We start from the raw sequence: 18,493 nt of genomic DNA, 5'->3' as shown, positions 1-18,493 counted from the left end.
CAAGCACTCAAGGGACTCAACATTCAGACAAATACAGGAGTACGTCCTCATAAATGAAACATCCCCAGTACTAAATAGGAAATAAACATAGTAGGTAATCATACCCCCACACCCACAGTTTATATTTATATGCAGGAAGATTAGTTAGTGGGCTGTTATGTATGTATGTATATGCACACGTATGTAGGCCAATGGATAAGAATGTAAACAGATAGACATACAGATGGATAGGTACATAGGTTATATGAACAGACAAGCACACATACACACACATACATAAATGAAGACTGAAACACATGACCACATACATACACACACTTCACAGAAGGACATATATGGAGATACACATCCAGACATATGGAGGTACACATCTATACATACAGACAGACTACATAGTCACAAAAATCCATACATACACACAGAGACACACTCAGACATGCACACACAAAGAAACAGAAGTACACACATGCGCAAACAAACATACACAAAAAAACACACGTATATGAACACACAAACACGAACACATAAATGCGCAGAATACATGCATACAAACTTACACACATACATACATATATACATATGCACACACTCACATACATACATGCATACACACACTTACATGCATGCATAAAGGTCGTTCTTTATGTTGTTTGTCTTGTTTTCCATATGTGTCTTTTGTTGTTCGAAAAATAATTCATATTCCATGTACTTGTACTTCGTATTTTTTTGTTGTACTTGTTTCATGACATCCTGTGCCCACATATGCATATATATGTGTGTGTGTATATATATATGTATATATGTGTGTGTGTGTGTGCCACACTTAATATAATGATAATAAATGCCACACATCCTCTTCTAAGTAAGTTTTATCATAATAATTCTGATGCGCACTCTACACGATCTTTTTGGTCTTTTGTTTTTCTCTCTTTCTCTTATTCTTTTATTTTCTCTTCTCCCACTATTCTATCCTATTATTCTGTTACTCTCTCTTCCTCACTCCTCCTCCCTTGCCCTTGCTCACGTATGTATATATGCGTATATGTATATATATTATTTATATTATACATACACACTGCACACACACACTGACCCACACTCATGGGCACAAACAAACAAAAAGAACACAGCTCAGATAATGGACAGAGTCAACCACTATTGAAAAAGTTGCAAGATAAAACAAAAATTTTAGGAAAAATAAACAAGTAAATTAATGGAAACCTTACTGGTGAGTATGTTAAATTATAAGTCTGGTGACATATGATGTTGGATAAGGATGCGATAAATTGGCTGGTGCTAACATTGTACCAGGAAGTGCCAAGGGGGACGATAAAGGGGTTCGGCAGAGGAGAAACCTAAGTCTGTCTAAACCAGTGCAACAACCAAGAAGACCAATAGGCAGGAATTCTGTCCAAGACTGCGGATCAGGAGTAGTGTGTAGAGTGGCCTTCAGTTGCATGTGAAAACGTTCGACCATCCCGATGGAAGCTGGATGGTAGCTGGTCGTACGAAGGCTGAGTGTTTGAATCACATCAAGGTCACCATTTTATAATGGAAGAAAGGTTTTTATGATACTTTTGGGGTATCTTCTTCCATTGTAATCATTCTGTTGATTCAAGGAGCTGGAAATATGAAGAAAGCAGTTCTCAGGCAGAGTAAATTCAATAGCCATTTATTCACCGGTGCTTTGTACAAGGGGTTTGCCTTCAGTAACCATCTTCACAGCATTGTGTAGTTAGCCTTCTCTCCCATACACGTGACATTTAATAACCTCTGGAGACAATGCATGTGGTATTACAGTGAGATAAAAGTCTACTGTGAGCTCCTGGCTTCAAAATCTTTTGTGGTGTCAGTGTGAGAAGATTTAGAGGGAAAATGTTGTCTTTTCCTTAAATAATGGTTGCAGGCAAGATCTTGTTTTGGTCTCATGTATGGCAATGGTTACAGGTGAGATCTCACTGTTTCAAAATGGCACTGGGTTCTTTGTGCCTTGCTCCATGTTCAACCCAAGTAAGCATAGAAAAGTGTATGTTAAAACAATAGATGAACTTCAAGTGAAATTGGTGAAAATGAATTAATCTTTCACTTTAGGTCAAAACTTAAAGAAGTTTATACATTGCACCCTACCACCACCACCACCACCACCACCACCACTAACTCTTGCTGAATCTGAAAACTTGTTGACAGATAGAATAATGTTATCCAAAGTCATTGAGAATATATTGATGATGAAATACATCTATAGTCATCACTATTTTGTTTTCCTAAATTCCTTTGAAAATGGGACAAAACTTTTGTTATTACTTGATGTATCAATTGACAATCTCCCTCTCACACACGCTCCCTCTTTCTCTTTCACTATCTAAATGGCCTTGAGCCAATGAGAGAAACAAACAAACATCATTATTAAAAATTTAAAACATAGTAATAGAAATATTTGTTTCATGTCAGTTTATTTCATAGAGCCTATTTCAGCTTCATTTTACTTGTGACTAATGTGAAAAACAAATGGCATTGTGTTATTCTTCTTTCTTTTACATGTGTGAAACAGTAGTAATAGAAGTGTATGTTCAATGTCACTGCAGTCTCAACTGCAGTAAGCAAGTGCATGTATTTTGTTTCAAATACTTTTTCAATGACTTTCATTTCATTGTAGTCAAAGATTTTTACCCAATCATCCCCACCCACCCCCTCCTCCTCCCCTCCTCCTTCTTCTCCTCCTCCTCTGCCACCGCGACCACCACCACCACCACCACCACAACCACCATGATCCCCATCATACCAATAGCAACTGTAATCACCAGTACCCTGCCACCAACAACATTACTACTGTCTTCCCCTCCCTCCTCTCCAGTTCATTATTTTAATATTATTACTGTAATCATCCTGATTGTCCTAGTCATAATGATGCTGCTGTAGATTGAGGATAGGGACCGTTATAGCGATAAAGATGATGAGTATGATATGACAACCATCATCAAAAATCCTGAAGATAATGATGATGATTAGATAGCAATCATCATCATTGTGATCCTCATTAATCCCCAATTATTATTATTATTATCATTATTATTATTATTATTATTGGTATCTTTATTGATAATATCATTATCATAATTAGTAAGGGTATAGTAGCATAATCAATCCTCACTGACAAAGTGATGTTTCCTTTCAGCAAAGAGGAAGGAGATAATCATGTCAAACAAGAAATATTTCCTATGAAGTCCTTAGGACCTGCTATCATTCCAACAGAAGCAGGTAGAGAAGAAGAAGCATTGGCTGAGGAGGATGACTCATACACTGCCCCTCTATCACTTATACCCCTTCCCTGGTGGCACCTCTTAGTAATATGTGGGATTCCAAAGTACATAGCATTGATTGTTGTTGTTGATTAGTCCCAGGTCAGTTCTGATTGGATTGATATGGGCAGGATCAGTGCATTCTAGCTGTGATCCCATCCCAACATTTTCAGTTGTGCAGGAAACCCAGAATTATATTGTACAGCTAACCCTTTTCTCAGACATTAGGTTATGATTTGAGGAAAATTGGTTGTTATTTCTAGCAGGATAAGTGATCATGTATATCAGCTTGGATCAAATCCAAGCTGATAAGTGAATGTCAGAATTGATAAAAGCAGTTTTTTTTTGCTGATTTCAGTCATTGCACTGCAGCTATGCTGGGACACCACTTCAAAGTGTTTGTTCACTCACATTGATTCTGGTACTTATTTTATTGAACTCAATTTGTTGAACTGCCAAGTTACTCAACATAAATGTAAAACAGGCATGTTTTCACACAATGTTCCCATGTGGTACAGTTAAAATTGTAAAGGTCTCACTTACATGAAACTGTTGGTAGCCTTGTTAATCCACAATATATATATATATATATTGTTGTATGTCAGTTTAGCCAATGAAGTCTGTAGACTACATTTCTAGCTTTACAGTTTGCTATTGGGCTAAATATAATACAGTTTCTATCAGTACATGGGGTTCTATTAAGAGGGTAGGTTCTACCGACTAGGGATTTAATAGAGTTACCTGGCCTATCTACAACCTTAATTCTTAGCTTAAGCTTGTCTAGGGCCCTTCTAAAGTAGTATACTAGTTCACCTCTAGGGGTGATGTTGACGAACATGACACTCTGGTATTTGTGGCTATCATACCATGACTTGGCCTTCCCTGTTTTCTTCTTAGTCCTACATATATGTGAGTAGAAGATTGAAAAGGAACACACGAATTGATATATATGGAAAAAAAGTCAAGGTAGAAAATAGTAAAATAATTTTATAAAAAACATTTCAGTATAGGCGCAGGAGTGGCTGTGTGGTAAGTAGCTTGCTAACCAACCACATGGTTCCGGGTTCAGTCCCACTGCGTGGCATCTTGGGCAAGTGTCTTCTGCTATAGCCCCGGGCCGACCAAAGCCTTGTGAGTGGATTTGGTAGACGGAAACTGAAAGAAGCCTGTCGTATATATTTATATATATATATGTATGTGTGTTTGTTTGTGTGTCTGTGTTTGTCCCCTTAGCATTGCTTGACAACCGATGCTGGTGTGTTTATGTCCCCGTCATTTAGCAGTTCAGCAAAAAGAGACCAATAGAATAAGTACTGGGCTTACAAAAAAAGAATAAGTCCCGGGGTCGAGTTGCTCGACTAAAGGCGGTGCTCCAGCATGGCCGCAGTCAAATGACTGAAACAAGTAAAAGAGTAAAGAGTAAAAGAGTACCAGTTTCAGTCATTGAGATTTTTTCAACTGTAAGTATGGAAAACAATTAAATTTTGGAAAAATTAAAAGAAAAGTATTTTAAAAGAATATTTGCATAGTATTCAAATACAAGGGGCTCTCCTATGCTCCATGCTGTCTCTCCTACGTACATTGTTGTTTTGTTTCTGCACTGTCCCTCTGTACATCTTATACTGTAGACTACATTTTTAGCTTTACAGTTTCTTATTGGGCTAAATCTAGACAAGAGAGACAGAGACAGGCAGAAACAAGGAAAATCCCCCTTGTATTTGAATACCAAGCAAATATTCTTTTAGAAAACTTTTCTTTTCATTTTTCCAAAATTTAATTGTTTTCCATACTTCAGTTGAAAAAGTATCAATGACTGAAACCGGTACTGAAATGTTTTTTATAAAATTATTTTACCATTTTCTATCTTGACTTTTCTCTCTCTCTCTCTCTCTCTCTCTCTCTCTCTCTCTCTCTATATATATATATATATATATATATATATATATATATATGTATATATATAGCATGCTTCTATACATTTTGCATCTATCAAATTTCATTTACAAGTCATTGATTGGCCTGAGGCTATAGCAGAAGATACTTGCTCAAGGTACAGTACAGTGAGGTAGAATCCCAAAGCCTGTGCTTTCAAAGTATGCTTCTCAATCACATAGTGATGCTTTGCACCTTGTTAATAATATTTGTAATAAGATAAGTTTGTGTACTGTGTGGAAAGCTGGGTGAGTTCTGATGTTATGGACAGAGACAAATAAAGAAAATGTGTATAATGAGCTGGCAAAATTAGCTGATAGATGAGGGTATATTTCTGAAAAATACAAGTAAAAATCAGTTGGAAATATAAATTGAAGCAGTGACCATTAGCTAACTGTTAGAGAGTGCCCGGATCAACAAGCACCAGACTTTATAATAACACTACCCAGAGCCAAATCAATAAGTTTAGGACATCACTTTCATTTTTCTCATAATTACTTATTGGCAAAAGTGAAACTAATGTCGTAAATTTAAAAACCAATGAGATCTGTTCTATTATAAATCTATTTAGATCTAGGTTGCTATTTTATTTTATCAACTCTGTAAGGCTCAGGCTGTGGGGTAAGAAGTTTGCTTTATTCAGGGTTCAGTCCCTGAACTATGGTACCTTGGGTAAGTGTGGCTCAACCAAAGCCTGTGAGTGGATTTGGTAAAAAGAAACTGAAAGAAACCCATTCTGTGTGTGTGTGTATGTTTGTGTACAATAAAGGTTCCAGTTGATCTGATCAACAGAATAGCCTGCTCATGAAATTAATGTGCAAGTGGCTGAGCAGTCCACAGACACACGTACCCTTAACATAATTTTTAGGGAGATTCAGAATGATACAGAATATAACAAGGCTGGCCCTATGAAATACAGGTACAACTCATTTTTGCTAGTTGATTGGACTGGAGCAATGTTAAATAAAGTGTCATGTTCAAGGACACAACACACTACCAAGAATCAAACTTATGACCTTATGATTGTGACCTGAATACACTAACCACTAAGTCATATGCCTTCGCACACACACACACACACACTTCATTCAATGCAACACTAAAATTGACATAAAACTTTAACCAGTTCAATCTGAAAGGATATTACAGTGAAAACCCCGAAGAAATTACACTGGTATTATAGCAAAGTTGCAATTGCATCAGTTACTAACTGATGTAGTGGAAGCATATGCAGGTCAATATTAAGCTGTATTTAAATCAAAATCATCATCATCATCATCGTAAATTAAAATTCATGAAATGCTACTTCATCATATTCCTTATTATTATTTACTCACACACACACATGTATATATGCGTCAATGTGTGTTACTGTCTCTTGCCGTGACATTGCATGATAGTTGTGTCATACCACTATGCAGATGGCGTCCGTCATTTCCAATCTTCCGTGTCTGGCCAGGGGGGAATATTACCTAACTGGGAAACAGGTGAGGGTTGGTGACACAAAGGGCCATAGAAAATCTGCCTCAACAAAATCTATCCCATCCATGCAAGCATGGAAATGTGAACATTAAAAGGTAATGATGATGCTATAAAAGGATAAAGAGAAAATTGCCCTCACTGAGTTTACAACTCAAAATGTAAAGAGAGTAACTATTTACTGCAGCCATTGTGTCTCACACTAATGATTCTACCAACCCACCACCATTTAACTTGCTAGAGATATCAGCCAAATCTCTCACATATCATACCCTACCACCTTAATAACAGAAGGACATTTTGGATAGCATTGCTACAAATACACTATATTTTTTATCTTTGTATCTTTTACTTATTTCAGTCATTGGACTGCAGCTATAATGGGTACCACTTTGAAGAGCTTAGTTGAACAAATTGACCCTAATACCTGTTCTATCAGTCTCTTTTGCTGAACTGCAAAGTTATAGGAACATAAACAAACCAACATCAGTTGTTTAGTGGTGGGAGAGGACAAACACAAAGACGGGCACACAAATGTATATATATGTAGGGCCTCCACACAGTTTCTGTTTACTAAATTCACTCACAAGGCATGGGTTAATTGAAGGTTATAGTAGAAAACACTTGCCCAAGGTACCAACCTGTGGTACTGAACTTGAAACAATGTGATTGCAAAGCAAACTTCTTAACCACATAAGCATGCCTGTGCTTATATCTGAAGAAAAAAAAGGCAGTATAGTCTTAGCTAGAATACCTTTAACCAGCTCTAAAACCATGCTAAAACAGACAATCAAGCCTGGTTCTGTCCTCTGCCAAGCCAGCTCTTGTCAGACCATCCAACCCATGCCAGCATGGAAAAATGAATGTTAAATGATGAGATGATAATGACAATGATGATGATGATGATGATGATGATGGCTTACTTTATCGGGTCTAGCCTGTGGTTAAACAAAACAATAAGAGATCGTAATCAACAGTAAAGGGCCTAATACATATCTTATTAATAAGGATACATGTAAAGCTAGATGGTTATGAAAAGAAAAAATTAACCTCATTTGGATTTGAGCTTAGACCAGCAAACCATCAAGTTAGATAGAATGAAACATCCAGTTTAACTCTTGACTGTCTATTACACCAATCTCATTACTATTAGTATATTGATTTCTTACATAGGTTATACCCATTACCTCTCCTAAGTACAAAGCGATAGGAAAGTAATGTTGGTGAAGATGGTGCTGAAGTAAGAATGAGGAGAGGAAGATGGAGTTGAAAGTGGCAGAGAATTTTGTTGTGTGATGGAGAAAGAAGTGAAGGAGGTGACTGATGGTAGTGGTGGTGGTGGTGGTGGTGGTAGAGAACTCATCTGTTTAAAGAATCTTGACATTTGACCATAATAACAGGTAAAAGCAAATATGAATATTTAACAGCCATTATTCTGCACCAATAACACCTCATTCATCACAATCACTCTGACTGGTATCACAACTTTAATACTGATGATAATTATGACTACCGAGGTGGTGGTGATGGAGGTGATGATGGCGGTCGTGGTGGTGACTGTGAAGCTGATGGTATTGGTGGTGGTAGCAGTAGTGATAGTGATGATGATGACGAAAGTATTGATGATGAATACAATGACCATGATGATGCTGGATTTCATCATTGTCCTCATCAGCGTCACTGCATCTTAACCTCTGTTGCACCATCATTAGGTGTAACAGTAGCAACAACTTTTACAATAATCTCTTTTTCACTTTTCACAATAATTTAAAGAAATATTGTGTTTCAATGCAGTGAATAATTATTGTAACAACAACAACAACAACAACGACAGCAACAACAGTAGCAGTGGCAGAAACAGTAACATCATCGGCTGTAGAAACAACAATAAGTCAATGTGAGATACAAACAATAAAAACGGCAAGCAATAATAGTTTATAATGATTTCAAATGTTGGCACAAGGCTGGCAATTTTAGGGGAGGGGAGAGTCGATTAGTTCTACCCCAGTGCTCAACTGGTACTTATTTTATCAACCCTGAAAGAATGAAAGGCATGATGCATGTGCCTGGTGTATCCTTATCAGAGGGGTAGTCATGATGGGTATACTGGGCTTCGTATATTTTACCCCAGTTTCACTTTGATGGCGTGCACTGTTCTCTCACTCAATAATAATAATAAAGTCTCATAATATTAAGATCTGGAATTAGAGGCAACTTGAATGTGGAGCCTAAAGACAGAAACAATTCCTATAATAGTAGGTGCATTAGGTATGATAAAAAAACATTCAGACAAATATATAACCAAGATACCAGGGCTTACAAAAGTATATGACATACAGAAATTAGCCCTATTAGGCACTGTGCACATTCTATGTAAAGCGCTTTCAATGCAGTTAAAATGAGAGCACCACAACGAACTACAACACATACCCAAGACATACAGAGCTGTGCTCAGTAGTGCAGTGAAAGCATGTGATAACAATAAGACTACTGGATAATAATAATAATAATAATAATAATAATAATGAAACTGAAAATAGATGGGTAAAGAAAAGAATGCATGGACAATTTCATAGGGATGTTGAAGACAGACAGAGAAAAAAGATGGCTGTGGATGACTTAAAGTGATTTAAAACTGGAAACAGAGGCTCTAATCTGTGCTGCCCAAGAGCAAGCACTAAGAACAAACTACATAAAATACAGAATAGACAACACAGCAGAAAGTGATAAGTGCAGAATCTGTGGACAAAATGGTGAAACTGTATGGTATATTATCAGCCAATGTATGCCATTAGCCCAGAAGGAATATAAGAAATTCCACAACAATATAGCAAGGCTTGTCCATTGGATGCTTTGCAACAAGTATGGACTTGACAGAGCAAAAAATTGCTATGACCACAAACCTGAAGGCATCATCAAAAATGATAATGCAAAGATCCTGTGGGATTTTATGATTCAGTGTGGCCATGAGATAGAGAATAGGAAGCCAGACATAGTCTTAATTGAGAAAGAAAGCAAACTAGATATAGCATGCCCAGCTGACAACAAAGTATGCAGTAAGGAAGAAAGAAAAGTTGATAGATATGACAGGTTAGCTTGGGATATAATGCAGTTGTGGTTGAGGAAAAAGGTGGTAGTAGTAGTACCAATAATTGTTGGAGCCCTGGGAACAGTGAGCAAAAATCTTGGGAAGTACATGGAACGAATAGGGGCTACAATAAGAGTGGAGGACTTGCAGAAAACAGCACTACTTGGAACCATTTGAATACTCTGGAAGGTGTTTGAAAAATATGAAGTGTTACCTTAGTCCACTGGTAGTGAACAGCTGACACCATAGTACATCTCCAGTGTTAGAAGCTGTGCAAAGGCATTTTACCTTTTACTGTTTTAATCATTGGACTGTAGCCATACTGAGGTACTGTCTTGAAGGGTTTATTGAAGAAATTAACTCCAGTACTTAATTTCCGAATTCTGCTACTTATTCAGTTGGTGCCTTCTTGCCAAATTGCTAAGTCTCAGGAATGTAAGCAATTATTACTACTTGTCAAGCAGTGGTAGGGGACAAACAAATACAAACACACACACACATGCACACACACATGCATGCACACGCATGCACGCATATGCATGCATGCACACATATGCATGCATGCACACATATGCACGCATGCACGCATACACACGCATGCATGCATACGCACGCATGCACGCATACGCACACATGCACGCACACGCACACACATGCTCACACACACACACATACACACACACACACATACACACACACCCTATGACAGACCTCTTTCAGCTTCCGTCCACCAAATCCTTTCACAAAGCTTTGGGTGGCCTGGGGTTGTAGTAGTAAATATTTGCCCAACTTGTCACAGAGTAGGACTGAACCCAAGACCACATGTTTAAGAAGCAAGCTTCTTAACAATGCAGTCATTCTTGTGCCTGAGCAAAATAAATGTGATTTTGAAATTCCCAGCAATACAACTTTTTGCTGTTGTTTAGCCCAGGTCAAACATGCTAGCAGCTGCTTGAGTATTCTTATTATTTTTCAAGCATTGTCTATTTAGGATTATATTGTGTACTGTGTCACCCAACAATTTTTGTTTTAAGACAGTAGAGTTTGATATATGAGAGAGTTGGTTGCTATTTATAGAGGGTCTGATTTTGGTTATACAATTTTGTATCATCTAATGATACTACTGAGCACATTCAAGTTGCATTTGAAATAAGTTCTGGTGACTCTCCAAGTCTGTTGAATAACATTATGTTAAATCTTTCAAAATCATTGATTTCCTTGACACAAAATTGCAAGTTTTGAGGGAAGGATATTATTGCTAAAATTGCCTGAAGTTTCTTTCCTCAATACTAAAGGGAAGAATGGTGAAGTGACTTTCTGGTTGGATTTGAACTCCAAATGTACAGGATTGACTGTATACTTGAAGTTATTCTGGCACAAGGTTACCATTTAAATGGGAAATTTACATTCAAATGAATCAGTTCAAATACATGTCGGATACTTATTTTGGATTACCCTGCAGTGTTTGAACTCAGAACCTACATAGATGGAAATAAATATTTTGAGGTTGCTACTGTTGTTTAGTTTCAGGTCAACACTGATCAATAACATCTATGGTCAGAGGCACTACAGCCAAGATTATCCCATGTATTATTTTCAATCATACTATATATATGCTTACATTTTCCCATCTTTTATTCAAGCATATTGCCCCTGACCCAAAGTTCTAGGGTCACTTGTGTAATTATTTGTTTTCAACAGTAGGGTCTGATTTGAAGGATATTTAATTGCTATTTCTAGCATGATGAGCGAGCTCATAGAGGCTGGATACTGCAAGGCATTTAGTTCTGGTTCTCTATTACTTTTGTCACTAGATTGTTTTTTTGTGCTTCTGTCTCTTAAAGGGGAGAACATTATACAGATTTACAACAAAACTATCAATAGGACATAGCAAGGTTGAATGCTTAAGAAGTATTCTTCGCAATTACTAAGTCTGATATCTTTAGAGAATGTCTTTTATCTTAGCTTCAGGTTGACCTAAACTTTGTAGGTGAAATCAGATTGGCAGAAACTCTATGGGAGTCAGTTGAATTGAACCTGTAATTTAATGGCCTACCCTTATAATACTGGCTCACTGATTCTGCCTGAGAAATACATCAATGGTACATGTGTCTGTGGAATGTTCAGTCACTAATTCAATGATCAGACAACTGGAAGGTCATTGTTGGAGAGTCATTATTAGTTAATGGAGACTCATTATTAGTTAGGATTTTCATGTAAAACAGCAGAAACAATTTCACTGAACAAATCAATCCAAATTTATAACAAAGGGAATTTGAAGATGTGAACAAGAGACACAGCTTTCTCCATCCATCTTTTCCTGTCATAAACCAACATTGTGTGTTCCACCTTCTTCCTCCCTGTTCATTCTTTGATGATGTTCATCCATCCTTTTGTGATCTTCCTATGTCTCTTTTACCAGAGAGCTTTGTCTGTGTATGATCATATTTGCTAGAGCTAGAGTGTAATGGTGTCATGCTACACAACCAAACCACTTTATTTTCCACCTTTTAACTATTTGCCAGAAGACTTTCATGGTTCACAGTCTTCTCAATAATTTCTTTTTTAACACACTCATTACTTTGATGTTGTCTTTATGAGGTGTGAAGCACTTTTCTGTCATATTTCATTTCAAAGACCAAGATCTTTTACTTGTGTTCAGCATCAATGGACATGATTTGTACCCAAAAAGTGCAGCTGAAATGATTGTTGCTTTTGCAAAATGAAATTTGTTGTTTTAATCATTTTATTTTTCTAAACAGGGATCTTACTTTGCTAAAGCTACTGTAGCTGCTGCAAATCCTGCATTTTATTTCTTTCTTTGATCTCTCATCTCCTGTTGTTATTCTCCCTAAATATTTAAATACATCAACTTGTTTGAGTGTCTTCTCTACTATTTCAATTGAATTGACTATTTTCTTTTTGTTCTTATTAGTCATCATTATTTTGCATTTTCAGTGCTTATTTCCATTCCATGTCTTCTGGCAATTGTGTCATGACATGTTGTCAGATCTCTAAGTTCTTTCTCATTTTGCCATATTAGATCAATACCATCTGTAAAATAGAGAATGTTGATTTCTCTACCTCCAACTTCCACATTTTCTTGTATCTGATTATTGTATCTTGGTTAAAGATCCCCCCCACATTTAAAAAAAAATTTGATTACTTTCCAACCAAAATCATAATTTTTGATATACATAAAATGACTCCATAATATTTTCTATTGTTCAGCTAATGTTATATTCTAGGGCCCCATGCTACACACAGTTAAAAACATTTTGAAGTTAATGAAGTTGTGGTAACCACAGTCTAACTGCAGTTCCAAGTATTTTTCTACCAAAATATTAACTTTACAAGTATTTCTCTCTCCCTGGAAACCAGCCACAAACAAACATAGGTTGGTTTCTAACTATTGTTGTTATTGTTAGTTTCATTTAAGCAAGTTAAAAATAATAGGTGCAGGCATGGCTGTGTGATTAAAAAGCTTGCTTTGCAACCATGTAGTTTCTGGTTCAGTCCCACTGTGTGGCACATAGAGCAAGTGTCTTCTACAGTATCCCCAATTTGACCAATGCCTTGTGAGTGATTTTGGTCGACGGAAACAGTGGAAGCACATAGTATCATTATCATAATCATCATCATAATGCTCACCATTATTTAATGTCCATTTCTCATGCTGGCATAGGTTGGATGGTTTGACAGGAATAGGCAAGTCAGAAGACTAAGCGTTGCTGTCTATTTTTGACATGGTTTCTACTGTTGGATGCCCTTCTTAATGCCAACCAGTTTACAGAGTGTACTGGGAGCTTTTTATATGGCACCAGCAACAGTGAGATCACTAAATAACTTGCAGGATGAGACCCCTCAACTGGGGAAGAAAGTATTTTTAAGGGAAGAAAAGGTGTCTTGAGAAAAGAGACATGGCTTCCTCAGATAGAGAAGAGAGAGAGGTGAGAAAAATGGTGAAGATGTGACAGAGAGGGGCCAGGGGCCATACACCCAAGTTATAGGGTCATGTATATCGTAGAGTGGATCAGGGATTGAAGAGGGTAGGTAGGTGGGTGAGTTCATAAGATTTTGAAAGTAGAGTGAGAGCTAGAGTTGGGGAGGAAGGGATTTAACAGGGGCATATTGTGGAGGTAGGTAGATGGATACCTGAGAGAGACTGGAGGGAAGTGAGGGGAATATACATATGCATATATATCTGTGTGTGTGTGTGTGTGTGTGCCTTTGTGTCTATTTGTCCCCCTCCACAACTTAATAACGATGCTGGTTTGTTTATGTTCCCATAACCTAGTGGTTCAGCAAAGCAACCAATTGAATAAGCACCAGACTTAAAAGAAAAAGAAGTACTGTGGTCAATTTGTTTGACTAAAACCCTTCAAGGTGGTGCTCCAGTATGGCCACAGTCCAATGACTGAAACAAATAAAAGAAGATAAAGGAAGATATTGCAAAAATCTGCTTGGGTGGTTATATAAATTAAGAGCAGAGTTTGTTTGAGTTCTTTTTAGCATTTTCATTTGTTTGAACCCTTTAGAATTCAGATTACTCTTTTAAATGTAATGCTTATATAGTCATACTGTTTTGAATTAGTCATGCATTACCTTGTAGCTTTAAGATTTTGAAGATTTTGATTATGTGAACGTTCATTTTTAAAATGACAAAGTAGGGTAGATGTGAAAGGCAGGATCTGGTCGGTTTGAAAAGAAAATGGGTGTAAGATTTTGGCTGGATATTCTCTTACATGTTTCAGTCATTTGACTGCAGCCATGCTAGAACACTGCCTTCAAGGGTCTAGTTGAAGAAATCGACCCCAGGACTGATTCTTCGTAAGCCTAGTACTTATTTTATTGGTCTCCTTTGTTGAACTGTCAAGCAATGGCGGGGGAGACAAATACAGACACAAAGACACACACATGAATGTATATACATACACACATACATACATACATACATACATACATATATATATGTGTCTGTATTTGTCTCCCCCGCCATTGCTTGACAGTTCAACAAAGGAGACCAATAAAATAAGTACTAGGCTTACGAAGAATCAGTCCTGGGGTCGATTTCTTCAACTAGACCCTTGAAGGCAGTGTTCTAGCATGGCTGCAGTCAAATGACTGAAACATGTAAGAGAATATCCAGCCAAAATCTTACACCCATTTTCTTCTCAAACCGACCAGATCCTGCCTTTCACATCTACCCTACTTTGTCATTTTAAAAATGAACGTTCACATAATCAAAATCTTCAAAATCTTAAAGCTACAAGGTAATGCATGACTAATTCAAAACAGTATGACTATATAAGCATTACTATATAAGCATATATATATATGATATATGAATGTATATACATACATACACAAACACATATGACAAGCTTCTTTCAGTTTCCGTTAACCAAATCTACTCACAAGGATTTGGTCAGCCCAAGGCTATAGTAGAAGATACTTGCCCAAGGTGCCGTGCAGTAGGACTGAACCTGGATCCATGTAGTTGGGAAGTAAGCTTCTTACTACACAACCATGCTGGTTTAACTGCTAAAGCATTAATAGTAGCATAATAGTTGATTCTGGCCATATACAGAGCCATTTTTCAGGACAGAGTCCACTATTACAAATACCATTAGTAACATATTTACTTCTCTGCTGTAACAGTTTTGCATATGTTATCTGTTCTAAGTGATATATGACAGTTTCCTAAATGTTTGCATAATTTCTTCTGAAGTGATTTCAGATTCCTACTATATGTTAAAAGAAATTTCCTTGCTTACTATCTACTTCTGTTTTGTGGCCCTAAAGTCCTTCACAGTAGCCTCTATCTATTAATTTACCTACTAGGTTTGGTTAGTTAGTTGCTGTATTTATCAAACCTAGTTAACTTTGGAAATCATTATTGGACTAATTAACTTCCATTACATTTAACTCCCATTAACTCAAGTCCACTTGAGTTAATTTCTGTTAACTCAAGTTCCTGCGACGATCATTAGACTCAAGGTCTTGAAGTCCAAGGGCCTCATCTACTGCAGCCCCTTGGTCGATACACTTTTGGCAGGCATTGCCAAAAGGTTTAGGTCCCTCCTGGAGGATGAGGAATACCAGCTGGCTGCTGCCTTCTATCCCAGGTTTTGCCTCATTTGGTTGGATAAATATGAAAACACTAAGGTTGCCATGGTGAGGAAAAGCAAGGAAGGTAAGGTCAAGGAAGCCATGAAGCAGCATTCTGATGAACTGAGCAGCAACAGTGAAGGAAGAAAAAACAAAGAGGAGGATGACTTCTTCAGTGGTGTCACTTAGCCAAAACAGAGCAGCAGAAGCCACAGGTCACTCAAGGACAAGGCCCAGAATTTGGTCAAGACCTGGCTGGAGGCCAACTTCAAGGACTTTCTGACAGATGCTACTTTCTTGGGTGAGGAAGTGCTGGTGGACTTGTTCATCAAGTTCAACACAGCCATCCCCACCAGTGCTGCATTGGAACATTTGTTCTCTATGAGCAAGGACATCTTGAGGGTCAAGAGATCATATCATCCCTGTCTGATGGAAACTTTGGTATGCTAATTTTCATGATGGGCAACATGCATCTCATGAACAAAGTGGAGAACAAGAAAAGGAAGAACTATTAGGTTGTCAAGAAAGTTCTTGTGGTTTTTAACCTTTAAATTCAGATGCACATATCTCAGCTCAAACAAAACTTTATTAATTGAAATAAACACCATCAGAATCAACACACTTTTGCCAATGCAAAACAAATTTATTTATGTCATTAGCATAAAAATCCTGCATTCTGGTAGCGATGAAGTCGTTGAAGGCGTGTTTGGCATTGTCTTGGTTTTTGAAGCATTTCTCATGCAGGAAGTTGTTGAGATGCTTGAAAAATTAGTAGTCGGTAGGCGAGAGGTCTGGTGAGTATGGTGGATGAAGCAGAGTTTCATAGCCCAATTCGTTCAACTTCTGCAGGGTCAGTTGTGTGACGTGCGGCCGAGTGTTGTTGTGGAGAAGAATTGGTCCTTTTCTATTGACCAATGCTGGCTGTTGTTGTTGGAGTTTCTTATGCATTTCATCCATTTGCTGACAGTACTTCTCCACAGTAATAGTTTCACCTGGATCCAAAAAGCTGTAATGGATGAGACCGGCCACAGACCACCAAGCAGTCACCATTACCTTCTTTTGGTGCAACTTTGGCTTTGGGAATTGCTGTGGAGCTTTATCAGCGTCCAACCACTGAGCTGAGTGTCACTGGTTGTCGTAAAGAATCCGCTTTCCATTGCAACTCACAATCCGGACGAGAAAAGGGTTGTTCTTGTTGCGTAAAAGAAGGGAAGACAACTCTTCAAAATGGCATTGTTTTTGGTTGTCATTCAATTCATGAGACACCCATTTCTCAAGTATTTTTGTTTTTCCAATCTCTTTCAAGTAGTTGGAAATTGTCATATATGTTACGTCTAATTCAGAAGCAAGCTCTCAATCAGTTGCGCGTGGATTGGCTTCCACTAAGGCTCTTAGTTGATCATTGTCAACATCCGATGGCCAACCTCTATGCTTATCATCTTCAAAACTCTCATCACCCACTACAAAATTTCTTGAACCACCATTGTGCTGTACGTTCACTAGTGGTTCCTGGGCCAAATGCATCATTGATATCGTGAGCTGTTTCAGCAGCTTTTCGGCCTAGCTTGAACAGGAATAAGAAAATTGTGCAAATTTGCTTTTAGTCCATGTTGTATTCAACGTTCCAGAAAAAAAAATTGTCTAATTATTCAAAAAGAAAAAGAATAACACGATTAGATAGAGCGAAAAACGGGTTTTAAAATGCTATATAAAGTCAAAGTAATTTAATGAAAATTAATTTGAAAATACATCATTTAAAACCAAAATTAAAAACTTTCTTGACAACCTAATAAATAATGTATATATTGTTTTTCATTTTTTTTAAAATTTTTCTATGGTCACTTTATCAATAAATTTTTTTAGTTTAATACTAGTATTGTGTTTCAATTGAACTTTTAAAAGTTAAAACTATAAAATCAGCATTTTTAACTCTAAAGCAAAAAAAAAAAAAACTATAGTTTTTGGGTTCTAAAGACCTTAGAAAGGCAAAAAAAAAAAGGCTGATTTTATAGTTTTGGCACCTTTTTAGGTGGTTTTAGAGTAAAAACTGATTTTTGTTTTTTTCTATAATAAAAATTAATGTTAATGGTTTATTGATAACTTCCGTTATATTTTTAAAGAATTAACAGATTAACGGTTATTGAAGGTAACTTTTTGGTTAATGGATTAACAGTTAACAAAGTTAACTTTTTAATTACTGGTGCCCACCTTTGGTATTTATCTTCAATAATGCTGAACTTTATGAGGGAGATGACAGAGGACTGAGACATATGGTGCATAGCTCTACTTGAGAAGACCTGCCTACCACAACAAAATCGAGATTCTAAAACCAAAGTGCCATGTAAAAAGCTTTGGTGTGGGTGGTGGTGCTTTGTAAAACACACTCATGCTAGTGCCATATAAAAAACACTGGTGATGGTACCATGTAAAAAGCACACAGTACATTCTGTGGAGTGGTTGGCATTAGAAACAAAGCCAAAACAGAATATGGAACCAGGCCTTACCAGTTCCTGTTGAGCCAGCCAAAGCATGCCAGCATGGAAAACAGATGTTAATTGTTGATGATGAACTTGCTATTTAGATA

General features: G+C 37.2%; 1 pseudogene; it reads right to left on the bottom strand.

The window, feature by feature from the left end:
- Window positions 1-16,497: 16,497 nt before the first annotated feature.
- Window positions 16,498-17,518, bottom strand: LOC118762346 (annotated as a pseudogene).
- Window positions 17,519-18,493: the final 975 nt, after the last annotated feature.

This window comes from Octopus sinensis, linkage group LG2 (assembly GCF_006345805.1).
Source record: "Octopus sinensis linkage group LG2, ASM634580v1, whole genome shotgun sequence".
NCBI classification, from domain to species: Eukaryota; Metazoa; Mollusca; class Cephalopoda; order Octopoda; family Octopodidae; genus Octopus; species Octopus sinensis.
Note: the sequence above shows the minus strand (reverse complement) of the source record. Positions and strands in the feature narration are given on the sequence as shown.